Source organism: Dreissena polymorpha, chromosome 2, assembly GCF_020536995.1.
Source record: "Dreissena polymorpha isolate Duluth1 chromosome 2, UMN_Dpol_1.0, whole genome shotgun sequence".
NCBI lineage: Eukaryota > Metazoa > Mollusca > Bivalvia > Myida > Dreissenidae > Dreissena > Dreissena polymorpha.
The window spans coordinates 95,818,416-95,838,388 of record NC_068356.1 but is presented as its reverse complement, the minus strand read 5'-3'; the positions used below and the strand labels follow the sequence as shown (position 1 = coordinate 95,838,388).

Sequence of the window (19,973 nt, the reverse complement as noted above, 5' to 3'; positions counted from 1 at the left end):
GTACTACTATTTAGTGCTTCAGTGCGCATCATTTGAATCTTATCCAGTAACACTTTGTTGAAACAGGTGGTGTTCGGATGATTGTTATTGAAGTGTAAAGACGAAGTATTATCACCATGTTAAATCTCTGTTGAGTTCACAGCAAGATCTATAAATCCTTTGTGATTTTCGAAATAATATATATTCTATAAGGTATTAGCCTGCATTCGTTACCTCTCTATGTAAATAACCTGTTACTGTGTTCACTTTGTTTAAATTTTAGTCAGACCATCACATTTATTGTAACTTCGTGGAGTTCTTCAACCACACAATGCACATGTTACATGCATGCTTAAATGGATTTATTCTACATCTAAATCAGCATATAAGGATCGGGAACGATTGAAAACTGAACGTAGTTGTCAAGTTACAATCAAATTTACTCTCTCTCTCTCTCTCTCTCTCTCTCTCTCCATCAGTGATGTTTGCTGGGCCTTGCAACTGCTCGTTTGCTGCTGCAAACTGGTGCTGTTCATTGAATATTAAATAAGCAAACTACACAAACCCATCTCGCCTGCTCAAACACTTGAATCGCTCTAAATAAATTCCCGCGTGATAATAACGCATGCGCATAAGTTTTATACAAAAAATGACACGTCGTTAAAATGTTAACAACCACTTATTGTCAACTTAATTATTTGGATATTGAATTAAAATGCTTATGACATCAATTATTTTATATCTTATAATATTGACATATATGATTAAAATAAACATATATATTTACATATACTACATTAAAATTAACATACCAAATAAAGAAATCGTTTTCAAATTTTTGCGTAGTTAGCATGTGCACCTGTTAAATATAATGATTACATCAAATTAAACATAAATAAAACATCAGTAATGTATACGTCTGGCTCGGTCTTGCTGATTTACTTGTATTGTTAAGATGTAATCCTTCGAAATTTACCTCAAAATGAAAGAAGTTATTATTATATACATTATGGTATTCATTATTTATGAGTACATGTTCGGTTGAACTTGAAAATTTGGCAGAAATCTCATAACAAAAACATATTTGAGACGGAACGCAGGGTTTCAAAAAAAAAGTGCATAAATTATTGAATGTATGTTTTTATTACAATTTACTATGATTGGACGATAAGCGACTTAAGAAAACAATTACACAGTTCTTAAGAAAAAAGTTGGCATTACTTCAAAGGTAGCATTCTAGTACTCGTGCGAGAAAGTGTGAGTTAAATCTAAGTGTTATGATAAATAAGCAATGATGTTTCAAACACACGCAAATTGTAGCAATAATGGAGCAACTAAACGACGGTTTTCTTATCAATATTGCATACAACAGTGCGCGTGCATAACTGGAAAACGACTCGTATAAGTGATTCCAGTGTAAACTTTATTAACACGAAATAAAGCGCGCTCGGTGAAAAAGGGGTTGAATGCAGGACGTAAAGTGTCGTCCCTGATTAGCCTGTGCGGACTTCACATGCTTATCTGGGACGACTCTTTAAGCACATGCATTAAACCCTTTTTTACGGAGCGCGGCCCATAAGTATTATTAAAAATGCTTTATATTAACATGTTATATAAATACATTTTCTTCACTCAGACATCTTATGTCATAACTAACAAATAATACTTTGATATACGCCATGTGTTTAAATATGTAGCACGAATTGTAGTCATTGTAGTCATTAAGTCTTACTTTACGTATGTATTGTCTGTGAGCTTTTGTTTAAAGACGTTATTATGACATATTAATGATATGTATTGTGAGTATTCTTAAATACGTTGAGTTATGTAAAAACTGACAAAAATACGCAATGTTTTTCTTAAACAACACACATAGTATATTTACTAGTCATTTTTATTTTTACTATAAATGCAGTCGTATGTGCTCTCGTATAATAATTGTGTTTTCAAAGACAGTTGTACCGTTAGAAACAGTGTTTATGTACGATGCATTATATATGTTCTACATTAGATGTCATACTTTTTTTATATTTGTAAAGATTTTTTTTAATACCGCAAAAGGCCAAAACAGTCAAATAAAGTGACCAAAGCACTTGAAAATTTGTCTTAACAGAGGGCAGGTTATGACCTGATTTTTCTGAAAGGCCTCTTTCAGTGAATAAGCATTTTTATTAATTAACTTTATAATATTAGACGAGAATTTATTCAATATGTTCGACCCGTACAAGTTGAGCCTCGCCAATAAAGCTCGAAACTCGCCTTTTACGAGAAAAAGGCGGCCAATATGGAAAAACATGGCCAATACGGAAAAAGGTCGGCCAATACGAGATGCAGCCAATCAGAAACCAGGAAAAACTCGGCCTTATATGAGAATCTCAAATTTCGATAATTCTGGACGCCATTTTGAAGTTGTATGCATAGTTTTGGTACAAAAGTTTAAATCTTTAAAAATATAATATCATTCAGTCCCTTATATATTCAACTCTATTTTTCGACAATAACAATAGTGCAGTGTAACCACAACAGTAAGGTTTAATATTTGAGCATATGTACATAAATAACAACTTTGAATATTTTCAAGCTACAATGGGCGCCGAAAGCAAAACTATTTCGAAATCATGGAGGATTTTTACATTACAAATGCAATTCCTAGTGGCAATAAGTAAGTTTTCAATCCTTATTTTCTTTCTGAGTTGTATTAGAAACAACGGTAGTGGATCCAGTGTTGCTGGAATGTTATTCAGGTGAATTTTGCATAAATTTCGCGACCTGTCAAATTGTGTTCCTGCATCATGTGTTGCCTTGAAAGCATCTTTCGTCATATACTAAATTAAAATTCTATTCTTCCTTTGCTTTATCAGAAATATCGCCTTCATATTACAATATTAATGAAATAATGATTATTTTTCTGATATTAAATGCATGGAACATGTGTTTCCTCTTGCAACAATACTCAATTTTTGTTTTAAATTAACAAGATATCTCTTAAAAGGTATTTTGGTGTACATAACATTTTCAAAGCATTTTGCATGGGAATGTAAACAGGAAAAAGTTGTATTGAACAGAAATTTTGCTATTTTTCAAAACTTCATTTAATAGCAAAAACCTGTAATTTGAAAGTGAAAATAATAATAACAAAGCCAATATGAATTCAACTTATTAATAACATTATATTATTTGATATTTTTTAAAAGTTAATGTAACACTTAGATAGACCGCTGTAATGTTAAAAAGGGGATTGCAATCTGCACTTGCACCCATTGCCCTATAGCAATAGTATGCAGTATTAAATTCCTTGTATATAATGGGGCAATCCAAAGGACAAACGGCGGGACTAACAAACAGACACATGGACGACGCGATAACTTCTTTTCAATACGTTTCATATTCATATGATATTATTTTTTCCTAAGATGATTTTTAATTGCAACCTATCATTGGAAATACAACTCTGCTCCTTCTAAGTGTCTACCACAATGCTCCAATATTTCAAACTCAGCACGTATACGACACAATTGTTTACGCACCATAACCTTCTTCCGGCAATAAATACGCCGGATGAAATTTGCAAAGAAAACTACATACTTATTGCGCAATCGTCCTCGAAACGGCATAATTTACCATTTTGGCAGAACAATTCTATCTAATAAACAATATTAAGCCACAAGGTCCTCTGTTTGTATATAAATCTATGTTCATTACCAAGAATTCGATTGCGGTTGCATGACACTGCCAAAAATTGCATTATACACTTAACATACATCAGCTATATGTAAACCTGTACATACGGTTCATTTGTATTGGAGTTTGTTGATAGCGGCTCAAGCCAGTTGTGATGCAGAGGAACTATTAGAGATGCAAAACTGGTAACAATTAATGGTTTACAAACATAAGTTTGATGTTCCTTCTTGGTCCAACTGAAGAAAACGAATACACCTTTACATAGAGTTAACATGTCAATCACTTACTTGGTATTTTTTTTTTACAAAACAGAGATATACAATTCACCTTTTTATTATAATAACGAGAAACAACCCCATAATATTGCTGCCACTAATTGTTGTTTTATTCATTTGACAAATTTCAGCAATTTAAAAATTAATACGGCTAAAGACTGTCAGGAAATTTGTTGTTTCTCTTCATGAAACTTTCACCTCATAACTTTATTAATATGAAGTGCATACTAAAATGCGCAAGCGCAGTGGTATACATAGGCTTTATCTTACGAATGGATTTTGTACTTTGGTATTTGCCTTGTCGTCCTAACTTTATTTCACACAAAATTAAAGTTCGTTACTGTTATTAAAAATATAACACACAATTAAAATCCAGAAGCATCAATTGTTATCGAATTTGCACAAGATGGACGCTAGCGGTCTGAATTCTACACCTTTTAATATATAATGTGATAAAATGTTTGACGCCAAAGTTCCTACGTATAATTGTTTGATATAGGCGTGAGATTACGATTGCTAACACGTTCGTTCAATAGTTCAAGTACCAACCATTTAAGAATAATTGTAAAAGACTTAGAAATAAATGTTTATTAAAGAATACTTAAATACATAACGTTTTTAAATTATTTATGCCATTGAAGGCGTTTATAGTTTTATAGGTATTGGAACTTCCAATATAAATTTGAATAAATAATATAATGATATTGCATTCATTCGTATTGATAATTTGATTTTATGCTGATTATGTTTCTGAATATTAGGGGTTTGGGTAAATATTTATGTAATGTGTGTGCTACTATGTATGTTTGAGAGCATTGTATATTGTGAACCATTACAATTATCAATAGGAGCTAAGAGCTCTTTGGCAACAACTAAACTTTGGAGATCAGAATGATGAATTTATTGCAATTAAATCTAAGAGCTACATAAAGTATGCAATACATGTCTTCAAAAAGACCTTGAAGATATAAACTTCGATTTGATTAATTAATTCAATAATACACTAATAGTGAACTTCTAGTAATTGCTGAATTCCTCAAGATTTTGAATTCCAGTCTATGATGCATAATAAAAAGCGATTGAGATTTTTACTCCTTCGTCAGGCTTTTATGAATATCTGTTAATGTGTTAAGCATTGTACTTCATGTCTTGATTTCAGATAAGGCTTAAGATATTTATAAAAAAAACAATACTGTGCACCACACAGTGTTTTGTTTTGAGCTTCTAAATATGATAGCGTGTTTGAAAACATAAAGGTAGGGTCGATAATTAAGATTTCCCAATCATTGTCCATCGTTTTACATAAATCCATGTATTTTATCGTATTATCTGCAAGGTTCGTACAAAGCTCTATTTGTGTACACAATGTTGAACATAGTTATTCTTAGTGTAATATATACATATTTTACATTCCACTGTGTTCATTTTCAATCCACTTGAAGAAGTAATAGGTGAGGCAAGAAATACATTTTGCCTAAAGGTGAGTATAAACTTTGAATGTTGAAACAACTGTTGTTGTTGTTTTTCGAACAAAGTAGTGTATGAGTATACATGTTCAAGTGTAAGAAAACGAATAGGATGGCAGGATCTAGTACGATCTTCTTGACAAATAATGTGGAATGGGGCATAAATGTATCAATGTCTTAACATTTTTATACCTGTAGAACAACACTTTAAATAACGTTTAGAATGGTCTATATAAAACAAACACAGAGATATTATTAAATATTTCCATTACATTGTGGAAAAGACATCTTACGCCTAAGAATGCAAGTTTCCGGTACACTTTACAAATATTATTCTTTAGAAACGTGTTTTGGCAAATTCATCCATTCCAACACTTGTTTACGACTCCAGTGCATACCTTCACTTGCATAACACTATGCGTACTTACATTTTTCGAACTGACAAGTGTTGTAAAAAGCTCTTTTTCTCATAAAGTGACACATGATTTACTGCAGGGAGTAGTTCCGCACACAATAAAATGTGTTGTTTTATTCTTATAATAGACGAATTGTAGGCTTACCGATTTCTGACAAAATATTTTTTTCTCTTTTTAAAGCGATTATTATCACTGTTACAAAATTATAAAATGGGTGATTGCAAACGTAAACATCCTTCATCATCATAAACCAATTTGAAATAGTATGTAACGACTACTTACCAGATAAAAAGACATCCTTAGAAAAACCGTTACACGTTTGTTCGTCGACTTCAACTAAGCGCAATAAACTAAGCATGAAAGTGAGGTCAACGGGAACGACTGATGATTTAAATAATAAAAAACACATATCAATGTTTGCCGTGCAAGTAACAACAATTAAAATGAGCCGTGCTCTGTGAAAAGTGGGTTAAAGGCATGTGCGTAATGCGTCGTCACATATTAGCATGATCAGTCCGCAAAGGCTAATCAGGGACTAAACTTTCCGCCTAAACTAGATTTTTACTACAAAGAGACTTTCTTGAAACAAAACAAATACATAGAGGCGGAGAGTGTCGTCTATGATTAGCCTGTGTGGACTGCACAGGCTAATCTGGGACGACACTTAACGCACAAGCATGCAACCCCTTTTGACAGAACACGGCCCATATCGATATGAAAACTGAGCAGGTATATGACTAGACGAGAAAGAATCATGCGATGAAGAAAAAACACACGTGTCATAGAGAATGCGCTAAACGAATAGGGCTTCCAATAACAAGGCGTTTAAATGCGGGCGGGTGTTTGTTTTTCTATTGGAAAAAAACTGTTTTATTGTTTTTTTTAATTCATGTAAAGGATCGATGCAATCTATCGTTTAGTATTTTTTACTCTTCGCTTTCCGCCATTCTAAGTGTTTTAAATAATTCATAATTAGTAATTCGTAATTATATTTACTATTTTTGCAGTACATTGCTTTCGTCAGCTCCTATTAAAAAATAGCTTTGCGATGTCTTTGTTCAAATCAGTCATTCAACGACATGAAGTATGCACAAACTATGAGAAAATTTAATGTAACATACATGTATTTAAAATATGCTTTATTTGTCGCAATATTTAACGAATTACTGATGCGTTGATGCTGTATTAACTGTTCATATTAGCTGTGGCATAAAATACTCGTTTCTGTGTCCAGAGAAATAAACTGGGGACATCCTGTGCACATTTCAAGTTTGTATAGTATCTTACTCGGGGGTGCAGTATTCAAACCGAGCCATCCCGGTTTTACCATTTAAACCGATTAATTTAAAAATAGTCCTTAAAAGTGATAGAACTGTTTATGGTTTAAACATCCATCATTTGCAATCATGGTACAATTTAATGATAAAATAATCGCTTGGATACACGTCAATAATCACAAAATCAATAGATTTCACTTTTTTTCATTTGGCGTAACATATTTATAAATACGGGAAATGAACGTAAATTTTCAAACAGATAATTATGTCATTTATAGCCTATTGTTTGTTTTCACAAATATATTGTAACGGATTGGCAATAGTGAAATATGCCGTACATATTGTCGTGAAAATTATGTCAAACTATATAAAAACGCAAACCTTAAGAACATTATATTTATTAGGAGAAAACTGACATACTCTTTACCACATTAATACATTATATCTCAATAACTTGTCATTTCAAAATGATTAAAAACAGTTTACATGAATAAAAATAAGATGAAAAAAAAGCACAATAAACCTAAAAATGAAACTTACTTTTGTAAACGTAATACAATTGCACATAAAACTAACATCCAGTGCTTCTATTTCGCGTTCATATTACAATTAGCTAATAAAATAGCTTATTTTAATACACACATAAAGGTTTAGTTAAAAATTCTATGAAGAACGGGGTACGGTTTTTCATTACCTCCTCTACTATTGTTGTTTGTGTCCATAATTGCGATACTTAATTGCATTATAAAAGTGTTTAAGCATATATTATACATAAGTATTAATAGCAATAACGTCAAAATGAGGGAGGGTTTATAAGATTATATAGCTAGAAAGGGCGCAACGTACCTCTGAGCTAAGGCTTCACGAACAGCAAAATTACCATCGTATGAGGCTTTTCTGAAAACTGCATCGTTGTTCGACAAACTAATACACTATACTAAACAGAAACTAATGGCATATATAGTATATTGTTTGATATTACAAATGAATAGCAATTACGGCAAAATGAGGGAGTGAATATAAGTTTATATAACTAGACAGAGCGCAACTTATCTCTGAGATAAGGCTTCACGAACAACAAAACTACTAGTGCATTAGGCTTTTCTAAGAATTGCGTATTCGTTTGACAAACTTATACTCTATACTAATCGTCCTGGTTTGCATTGTATCGACTGCGTCTCTTTAACACAAAACTGTTTAACGCGTAACCCAAAAAGTTATACCTTAATCATATATACATGGTAATATACATGGTATTACCCTGGAAAAGTCAGTTAATGCAAACGTCTAATTTGTTTATGAAACTAATGCAATATTTAACAAAGGAAACCTTTAAAATGCAATTTTGATAAGTCTTTCGAGTATTTTTAATACAAAAATCATTTTCTACTAATAATGTGGTTCACGGTGACAAAAATCATACATAGGACGGCCCAAACGCATACAAAAATGATCCACAAATAGCCGCGGAACGGAGATCGGTGCACGTTGTCATCGGCCATCGAAGGTGCCGTCTGACGTCTGGCATTAAACACAAGCAAAGCCGGGATGATATAGAGAATACTAGGTTAGCGTTGAATACAGAGAAGTTTATGTTGCGAGGCTTAGAACGCCGGAAGCGCGAGCCTTGGCGAGCGCTTTCGGTGTTCGAGCCGAGCAACATAAACTTCTCTGTATTCAACGCTAATCCTAGTATTCTATTTATCCCATTTGATTTTTTCAACGTGACATTTAACATAAATAGATCTAATAACCTTAACAATAATTTTAATTCAGTCATAAAAGCGCTTAAAATCTAACAAATTTAACCATGCGTAGTGATATACATGTATTTGTTGTGGTACGCAAAATAGTCTTTAAAAAATTCACACATAAACTGTAAAACAAGTAAAAATATCACCATATGCCTACATTCAATTTTACGCAGTATGCGAATTTTAACACATTACGACCGCGAAAAGATGATTTTACTTTACTAGTATAATTCATTTTATTTTCGAAAGAAAATGATCAAAATCCAATATGGCGGCGATTGCTACTGACAAAATGCTGTCGATGTCAACATACATGTACACCATCGACGACCTAGTTCTGGCTACCATAACTTTAAATGTCGCTTTTTATGATTTTTGACTGGGTCGACTTTGTACAGGTCTGTCAATACTAAATAAACTGTACGCTGAAGTTTCTTTAGCTATCGACGACCTTGACAATTTTGACGAGTAAACAGACAACAGCGACTGACACTTCATTTGACAAAATATACAGGGCAATACGTTTTCCGACTTCGGACGACGAATTTAAGGACGCGCAGACCGATGCATCAATGGCGCCCATGTTAAAATCATTTCCCCGAGAACAGGGAACGACAAAAGTACAAACAGAAATCAAAACACGTAAGAACTAGTATCTTACCTTTAATTATCCTTTAAAATCCATCTAATAATCCATTTAACTCAAAAATTGACGATTTTGCATCTAGGGTCTTTAATAATTATTTTAGCATAGTTAAATAAAGACCCTTATGCCATTCTATCACTTTATTCAAATGAGTTTATGAACGCGATAAACTTTCTTCTTCGTCACACGCTACGTCATTTACTGTACATTACTGCTGTTCAAATGAACCGGAGCAGTTTATCTAATAATAGCCGTTGGTAAACTCGGTTGCATTTGCACATTTCTGCATACAAACATAATTATGTTTAAACTTGCACAATGTTTTATTTATCTATGGTAAATGCCCTTATTGTACGAGAAAATAATTTAATATATAAATACACAAAGAATGGAAAACATTCCAGTACACAACAGATAAATGAGCAGAAAATACCCGTGTACAAAATGGGACGTTCCCAATTCCAGTGTGGTGCTATTTTTACCATCTTATACTTTACACAGCTCTATGCCTAACGTGAATTAAATAGGAAAGCAAACAGCAGATTATTCATGAACTGTGCGATATGTGTATGGCTTGTTGTACATTCTTAATATTTAAGTTAAATGTCAAAAGTAGATCTATATGCTTTGGTTATAAACAATGCACATTACACGAAATAAGGAAAATGTGATCAATTGACAATTCAGATATGTCGACATAGATCTACAGTACATGTAGAAAACATGTGAAATAGTCGCGTTTATAATAAATCATCAAAAAATGGGGAAAATGACGCAATAAGTATGTCATTTTATGACGCCATCAATCAGCTGATTCATTATACGGATGGCGAAAAATTATGTCATATGAACTAGATTTAAAGGTTGAAGGTCGTATAATTTTGAAGCTTAAGTTTTGTCGACTTTGTTTCTTATAAAAAATCATTCAGTGGTAAGGTAAATATAAATAAAAAATATAACAAAACAAAAATCGTGTAATTTTATATTTTATTTCAACATTTCTTTTGGTGAATATGTCATATATATTTTTTTCTGCAAACTATGCACATTTTCTTCAAATGGATGACCTTAAAATTCGATCAATGAACCAATCGACCTTATTTTAGCGCATATCGCATGACGTCATTTAAAAAGTAGTCCGTGCACGCGACAGGTATATTCCACAGTGTTGAATACAAGCAAGTATATTCCACAACGTGTTATACCGTCAATGTCGCTGTGAAAATGGGATAAATACTGGATACAAGCCCCTGCATAGGAGCCGATAATTCCTACTAGGAACTCGACTTTGTTGGTCGCAAGAGCAATGCCAAACGGAGGAATGAGCGCAACCAAGGGATAGACTTTTCGGTCCACGAAGAAAGTGTACGGTCTTTTTTCATTGTAACATATCGCTTTCAGATTGTTCCGTAATGTGATGGAGTTGATAGGAAAGTTTGTGCTAAGCGTGAATACGGGAAATAAGGCGAGAAAGTATTGTATGAATTTCACGCGAGTTATGGATTTCGATTCGTCGCACGCATCTGGCTGAAAGAAGTTCAGAGTGTAAAGGTCATCTATATCCTGGAAGGCGTAATACCCGTAAACGAGACAAGAACGTAAAAGAGCAGGATCAACAAATAGTCCACTGCCAACAAATTGTACAGCTTGGAATTGTTTCTAATGGGGGTTATGAGCGACGGCAGCGAGAGGTGACACATGAATGTGTATACACAAACGCCGAACAGATTGGGTACACGCCAATGCTCGCCACGGATAGGTGACCTTTACCTTGCTTCTTGGAGATGCGTATCACGGCAAGCACTATCATCATTCCGAACGCTGAAAATAGATACGACATGATTTTCGGTCTGTGATAATAAAACACAAAACGTTATGATACTCAACTGCTATTGCATAGTTGTGTTGTTGTTTTTTTGTTAATTTTATGTTTTTTGTGGGTTTCGTTTTCTCATATAAGGAATGTTCATTTCATGTGAGAAAATCTAATTTTACAAATTGCAATCTTAGTTACTACGTAGCCTTTACATATTGGTAGCTAACATTGGCTAAGCTGCTATATTCAACCATAGTATTACAAATCTGCTATATTCAACCATATTATTGCAGTATTACACTAACTCATCAAATTTTGAACTGACGACTTAGTGTCTAAAAAGCGTTTAATCCGTTTGACTAAGTTTACATTCACCGCATAATCAGAAGACTGTTTTCCAATATCCCAACCGTATTTTACTCACCAATCCAACGTGACAGAGAGGTCAAGTACTGCAGGTATTTGGTCTTCTGTACATTGAAGAATTTGAATCCGCCCTGTAGAACGAAGAATCCGGCCTGCATTGACATAAAAGATTCGCGTAAGAAACGAAATATGACAGTCTTAATACTTAATGTTTTTCGTGAAATGAGTCAAAGAACACAATTCAAAGCAAAACCATATGAAAAGCAGCAGTGATGGTCATACGTCCGAAAGTGGATTTAGTAAAGAAAGGACCGTCGGAAGAGAACGGACAATGGCGTCTTTTATAAGGCAGCATTATATACTGATCCTAATGACATCAGCTTGATGGATTTCGGTCAAGGGAACAGATACGTCTGTAGCTCAGTATACAAACATACAGATTCTTATCTGTACAAATATACAGGGCAATCTTAAATAGTGTTAGATCAAATTGAGGACAATATCCGTCTAGAACCCATTGGAAACATGACTAAATAACGACTAAAAAATCGGCAAAAATATTACAAATTACTATGACTCAATTTTGATCATAACTCGGTGTAAATAGTCCCCACGGCATTCCAATAATTCAATTCCGTGCTTAGACAAGACGAGAGTCTTTATCAAAATGAATTTGTCTTAAGGGAACGCCATCATGCAAAACCTAACAGTGTCAAATAATAACGGACTAGCAAATCATTTTGACATCTGTTAACATTCCGCAGTCACGATTCTGCAGTACAATAGAGCATTACACTGAGCTGCAAATGGCAGTTTTATATTTTCCACGAAGTTATTAGATTCAAACAAGATAATCCACATTTGTATAGCTTCAGACATGAAGCAGATAAAAATGACATTAACTATGTTGTCTATTTTATACTTCTTAAAATGGGAAACATTTAATGCGATCGTGCAAAATGAAAGTGCATGTTTGCGTACCGTATTGCCCGATGTAATAATAAAATATAATAATGCGTACAGACACGAATTGTCCCAAAATTGACATGCCCATACATTTCTTTTTTAGAGCATTTTATAATTTCCGAGTCATCAGATACTAATTTACAATTTCTCAGACATTCATAACTGATTTTCAAGTTCCCATATATACGACAAACATTTATATTTTTCTGTTCAATTTGCAGTACCCCATGTATCCGGAACTCTATTTCAGTATTCCATACATCCGGCAATCATTTACAATTCCAGTTAATCCTACACCTATGAGCAGTTATCATTATTCATGTACACTAAATACCATATTACCGGTACTGACAACACATATAACCGGTACTGACAACACATATAACCGGTACTGACCACCTATATAATCAGTACTGACCACACATATACCAGTACTGACCACATATATAACCGGTACTGACCACACATAAAACCTGTACTGACCACACATATAACCGGTACTTACCATACATATAACCGGTACTGACCACACTTATAACCGGTACTTACCACACATATAACCAGTACTGATCACACATATAACCGGTACTGACCACACATATAACCAGTACTGACCACACATATAACCAGTACAGACCACCTATATAATCAGTACTGACCCAACATATAACCAGTACTGACCACACATATAACCGGTATTTACCACACATATAACCGGTACTGACCACACATATAACCGGTACTTACCACACATATAACCAGTACTGACCACACATATAACCAGTACTGACCACATATATAACCGGTACTGACCACACATAAAACCGGTACTGACCACACATATAACCGGTACTTACCACACATATAACCGGTATTGACCACACATATAACCGGTACTGACCACACATATAACCAGTACTGACCACACATATAATCGGTACTGACCACACATATAACCAGTACTGACCACACATATAACCAGTACAGACCACCTATATAATCAATACTGTCCCAACATATAACCAGTACTGACCACACATATAACCGGTACTTACCACACATATAACCGGTACTTACCACACATATAACCGGTACTGACCACACTTATAACCGGTACTGACCACACAAATAACCAGTACTGACCACCTATATAATTAGTACTGACCACACATATAACCGGTACTGACCACACATAAAACCGGTACTGACAACACATATAACCAGTACTGAGCACACATATAACCGGTAGTGACCACACATATAACAGGTTCTGACCACACACATAACCAGTACTGACCACACATATGACCGGTACTAACCACACATAGAACCGGTACTGACCACACATATCCTGTACATACCCATCCGTGTGAGATGGGAGGAGTTCCAGCAAGGGTCGCTGTCAGCGAGGAGCGTACTGTTACCGCAGTCGCTGCTGTTGATGGGTTGCCCTTTGTATGTACTGAAATAACACATCATAATTTAAGAGTTAAGCTATTTAATGGCGACAATTGCGTTTAAATAGGGTCTGAATTGTGGCAAATATAATTGACAAAATAATGGCGAAAACTTTTGAGGCAAAATAAAGTGTTGACAACTATTTTCGAGCAAGTATAGCTATAGTATTATATTCGTGACATAGGCATTTGCAAACTGCTCCTTACAGATACTAATTTAGCTATCGCAATTATATAGAAATTGAAACAGAGTGAACAAAGGGCAGATATTTAAACATTGGTTTCAAAGAGACATACTTGAAGATTAATAATATTGGTTAAGTTTCATGAAGTGATTGCTTGTGGATCTTGTAATCAAATCTGACTTCGTTGTCTGGGGGCCATATCGTATTGCGCAATTTGTCTTCTGCTTGGGTTTCCAGTGTTAACCACAAGCCTGCCTTTCGCTTCCATACGACAAAACAGATACATCTCTGAAGCTATGCCAATATTTCAAAGTGAAAGAACAAATAATGAAAAGTACATGGTGTCATTATTGTATCGATTCGTCCGGTTAATGGTTCAATGAAGATAATGCAATGGTAAGTAGAGAATCTCATTTGGTAAATAATCGATTGCTGAGACCTTGGCATTATGAGTTTAATATTGTAAAAAGGCAAGGTTGTAGGGGATATATTGTGCTAGCAGAAGTTAAAAAAAAAACATAAAACTTATTATTGGTAGATATTCCTGTTCAATTGTCATACATTCAGTATAAAATAAAAGCATTCTTTGTTGAAGCGATATACTGTGACAATATTCAACATAATTAAACCTTGTAGAAGTTCACAACCTAAGATACAGCTATAACACGTGAAAAATGCTGATTTGGGTATGTTCACGACCTCAGACATATGTGTAGGTTTTCAAAACCATAATACTCAATGTTTGGAATCTTACAGGTAAAAAAATATTTTCTTGAAGAGTATTCATATTTGGATTCTTTTGCAAAATGTAAGATTATAACGCTGTGTTTTCTACAATAGCATGTTAATTACCACTATTTTCATACTACAGCGTCGATAAAAACAAATGCATAGTCATAGATGTTCAGGCATGTATTCCGAACACACATGGAAAAAACTTAACTGCTCAGTTTTATTAGTCATTAGTCTTGGATATGAATAAAGCACGAGTTATTAGTTCACTACATTGGATAAGACTATTAAATATATTGCACTGTCAATTTCGATCAGTTCACGCCCTTGATTGACTAAAGCATATTTTAATTGCCAATGTTTACAACCTTAGATACAACTACAAAATGAGTAAAAACAGATCATGACCTTGAAAACTACATACTAATTTATGTTAAAGTGCACATTGTTCCAGGCATGAAGTGTATTATACTCTAAATAAAACATTTTGCAGACACACATTTGAATTAGTTCTCTTGTTTTGCTCAGCGATTCTTAATTATTACTGTCATTCTGGAAGACGTTTGTGATAAAATAAATAAATATGATAATGTCTTACAGTTAACTGTCTCGCAAGCAATTAACAAGATATATACTATGATAGGTGTTGGCAGTTTCTAAAATGAACGCACATGTTCACCCATATTTGCACAGAAGTTTGTTCATACTTAAATGAGTCGTGTTCTGAGAAAACTGGGCATAATGCATGTGCATAAAGTGTCGTCCCACTTTCCGCTTTAATGACATTTTTCGTTTAAATGACGTCTCTTCTTAGCAAAAATCCAATTTAGGCGGAAAGTGTCGTCCCTGATTAGCCTGTGCGGACTGCACAAGCTAATCTGGGATGACACTTTTGCCCAGTTTTCTCAGAACGCGACTCAAATACTAAGTGCATGATTGGCATGTGTACTTCGTTGTTTCGTCGTAAATCTTATTGAATACAATAAGATGTAGTTATAACAACACACATAATTTCTTAATAAATCTACAATCAATAGCTCTAATTGATACTGTGTTCTTGAAATATATTTTCCAGTAAATAAGAAAAAGATCTAATGCAAACAATATATTAAGAAAGTAATACGAGCAAACTTTTCTCACCTGAATGAGGGGAATATAAAACACGGTAACATTATAACATAGAATAAAGGTTATTTTACAGACCTGCTGTAATGACCATTGTTACATGCAGAGTTTGAACACAGAATTGTATGGAATAGGCCCGACAACTACAACGATCTTGAACCTGTCTTGTAAAACATTGTAAGACTAACATTAGTTATTTTTTGAAGACGTATAATTGCTAAACACTCGATTGTTATTTATTTTTAGTACATCTATGTTCTAATTTTCCTTCATTTAAGGAACCCGTTAAAATAGATGTATATTTTTAAGCTTTAAAAATTAGGCAGAACGTATACATGTTGTATCATCTTTGACGCGAAAATGATGTGGGTCTCAAACTTAGTCTGAACTTAAAGGGACCTTTTCACATTGTTGTAAATTGACAAAATTGAAAAAAAAATGTTTCAGATTTGCAAATTTTGTTGTCATGATATTTGCGAGGAAACAGTACTATTGAACATTTACCATTCTCTTAAATATCCATATTATAATATAATAATATTATATGCATATTATGACGATTTAAACACCTGAAAAATATAAAGCGTTGAAACTCGAAACGATTGAATAATTTGTAGAGTTATGTTGTTGTCGTTTAATTTTGTGACGTTACAATGATTGCTTATATAAAGTATAAACTAAACCGCCCACTGTAATAGCACGGATGGCCGAGTGGTTAAAGTGCTAGACTTTACTCCAATGGTCATTGGTTCGAGTGCAATTGAGGAAAACTAGTTTTCTTTCATTAATGTTATTCTTGTTTTATACTAAAGGTACTTAGTTCCAATGTTTACATTTATCAATATAAAGCATTTAATGACAAACTTCAATACACGTCAAAATGTGTGAAAAGATCTCTTTTAATCATATGGCCGGGAATGCTTGTAACACTTAACATTGGCTGCTTTTGTTTTTATTTAAAAAAATTATCACAACAAATATCATATTAGATATTAGCTTAATCAAGGTGAGAAAGGTCTCAAACGTATACTATTTGAAAAACGTACATAATTTGCACTATCTTTGATAAGTAAATAATTCAAGTTTGGCCTAAGCTTCAAATTGTTTTATCAAAGATCTTATGAAAAATAAAGTCAATTTAAGTTTTTAGCTCATAAAAAAGACACTCGGTACAAATGTGTTCCAAAAATAATGGAAATAATAAAGGTATGAAAGAGATCAATGAAATCAACAGACTTATTAAAATATACCAATCATTTATGTTGGGGCTATGCATGTATGCTGATTTAAATATTGTACCACTGTTCAAATTTGTCCCAAATTGTTTGGTAAGACGGGCTCTTGATATAAATCTACATTAACCTGTTACCTGTAACCTGAAATTTAACTGCCGACCTTTCTTACGAGATTCTAGTTTTTAATCCTTCATTTCCAACCCTGAGATACTTATGAGCATCAAACAGCATAAAATCTGAACAGACTGCCAGTTATTTATAAGCCGGATTAGCGTTGTGTCAATGTATAACACGCATCAACTATTTAAATTGAAATTTTGAGGCAAAACAAACTGCGCGCTATACATGGTTCTCTTGAAAGCCACTTTCACTTTGCTCCTTATCAGGAAAGGGTTAAGTCGTTGGCCCTGTACGTACCATGAAATATCTCGTAACGTCTTGGGCACGGCTGCTCCGTAGATTGCAAGATCATCGTACAGATATATGGCAATACAGATGTTGAAAAACAAGATCCCCACATTGTTGAAAAACATTCTCGCCATTTGTCCCTGACAAACAAAAACACACACACACACACACACATATATATATATTGACAATAGCATTCACTTTGTGCATCTGCAGTGTGTAGCAAAAAAATATAATTCACATACCTCATCTTAAGCTTGTACCATTAAGGCGTTAAATAGCGGTTCATGATTATTATGTTAGTTGTCCTTTTTTATTACATTAGCAATTTTAAATCCCACATAGTATCCAAGCGTATCTTACAAAGAGGCTCTGGAATAATTGAAATAGTTTATGCACTAATTTCACTGAGAAGTGTCCGATTTAATTTGACACAACAAATCAACAACAACAAAATTCATTTATAACCCTTCACGAAATCTGAAAATATATCAGTCTCGGCTAAATTAAATTAGCACATTCCCCATGCGTAACAATACCAAAGTTGCTTAAATCACCCCATAGAATACATGTAGCCGTATTGAAAACATTTCATTGCACTAACCAGTTAAGTTCTTTCTGTGATTTCAAAGAGATTTGACGTGCCAACATTCACTGCAATATAAAATTGTGATTATAAATGATGATTCATCAAAGGACCCTTCAAATGATATGTGTACTGACATCCACCCTTTTACCACGAAATTTATTGGCATTGTTTCGACACAAATTTTGATGCGATTTTGGCTGATGGCTCTTAAACAGGTTATGTTGTCACATGATAATAATTATGTAAAACTCGTTCACTAAGATAATATTACTCATTATTATGATTACTTAACTTTTTACGTTTTTTTTATGACGAACATGCAAAATTATAGTTTTGCTATATAAAAATAAAGAAGTTATTTTATACATTCGGAGGAATTTTAATGTTAATTTTATTATATCGAAGCTATAGTTCTTTTGTTTAGAATGATCAAAATTTCTGTTGTGCATTTATTGAAAAAATAAAATGACTCTTCCAAAATAACAAACTTCATATACAGGGGTATTTATTCAAATCGCCATTACAACTATTTTATGGTTTCCTACGACATCAAAACAACACATTCATAACCAAGCATATATCGTACAATCTCCGAGTGACAAGAATCTCCATAGAATGTGTGTTACTGCATGTCCAAATGTTCGGAAAATGCATAATCAGGCAATATTTGGATGGATCAGACTCCTTGATTTCAGATTTCTCAACCCAGACCAAGATCGTGATTTGAATACTGTAGAATATGTTATATTCGTGGGCATGAAATAATTGTGTGTTTTAAAAAAAAGACTTTCTGTTGACATGTATTTTTTTGGAATTTCTTAATTAAAAAAGAGCAATTTGCGTACATAATTTTCCAATGTATTCGTAATTTTCCAATGTGTTTGTGTTTATTTCGTGGGTCAGTATATCCACGAAATAAACGAAAATTAATATCCCACTAACAAGAATGATTTTAAATTTATGTAATTACACACAAAACTTTCTCAGGGATTTATGTTCTGCAACCAGGTCTCAAAATTTAATCATGCAGTATATAGACATACTTATGTTCTTGAAAATGGTGATCATATTACACAAATCTAATGTTAAAGAAAGGCTTCCTTATACAACCTTTATGAAATAGATAATAAAAAAATGTGAAGAAAGTGTATGTTTTACTAAATGAAAGTGTTTTTATTCAAACAAACATTACTTTTTTAAATAAGATAATAGATTGTATAAAATAAAATAAACATATCAAATTGTGATTAGATTGTAAATGTACAACTTTGTCCAAATAAACTGCATTGGGGACCCACTTAGTCCACAATGTTATTATGTTATTAGGGTAAATGGAACATAAATCTGGAATTAATTTATTTGATGAAAAGCACTAATGCATACAACAGCGCATTGTTATATTTTGCACGGTAAGTTTGATATAATGCATTGGCATTTGTGTTGTTGGTATTTTTATTTGCACATATATGCATACAACTAGAAATACTTTTTCATTAATTATTGCTTTAGTTTTCTGTATATTTTCTTTAATAGTTAATTCACATAAACCATTTACTGTCTGTATTATAACAAACCATGTTCACTTCTTAGATGAGAAAAA

At 33.4% G+C, this 19,973-nt stretch overlaps 1 pseudogene; it reads right to left on the bottom strand.

Annotated features, from left to right (window-relative positions):
- The window catches only part of LOC127869918 (transmembrane protein 104-like), a 34,960-nt pseudogene extending 17,042 nt beyond the window's left edge, over positions 1–17,918 (bottom strand).
- Positions 17,919–19,973: the final 2,055 nt, after the last annotated feature.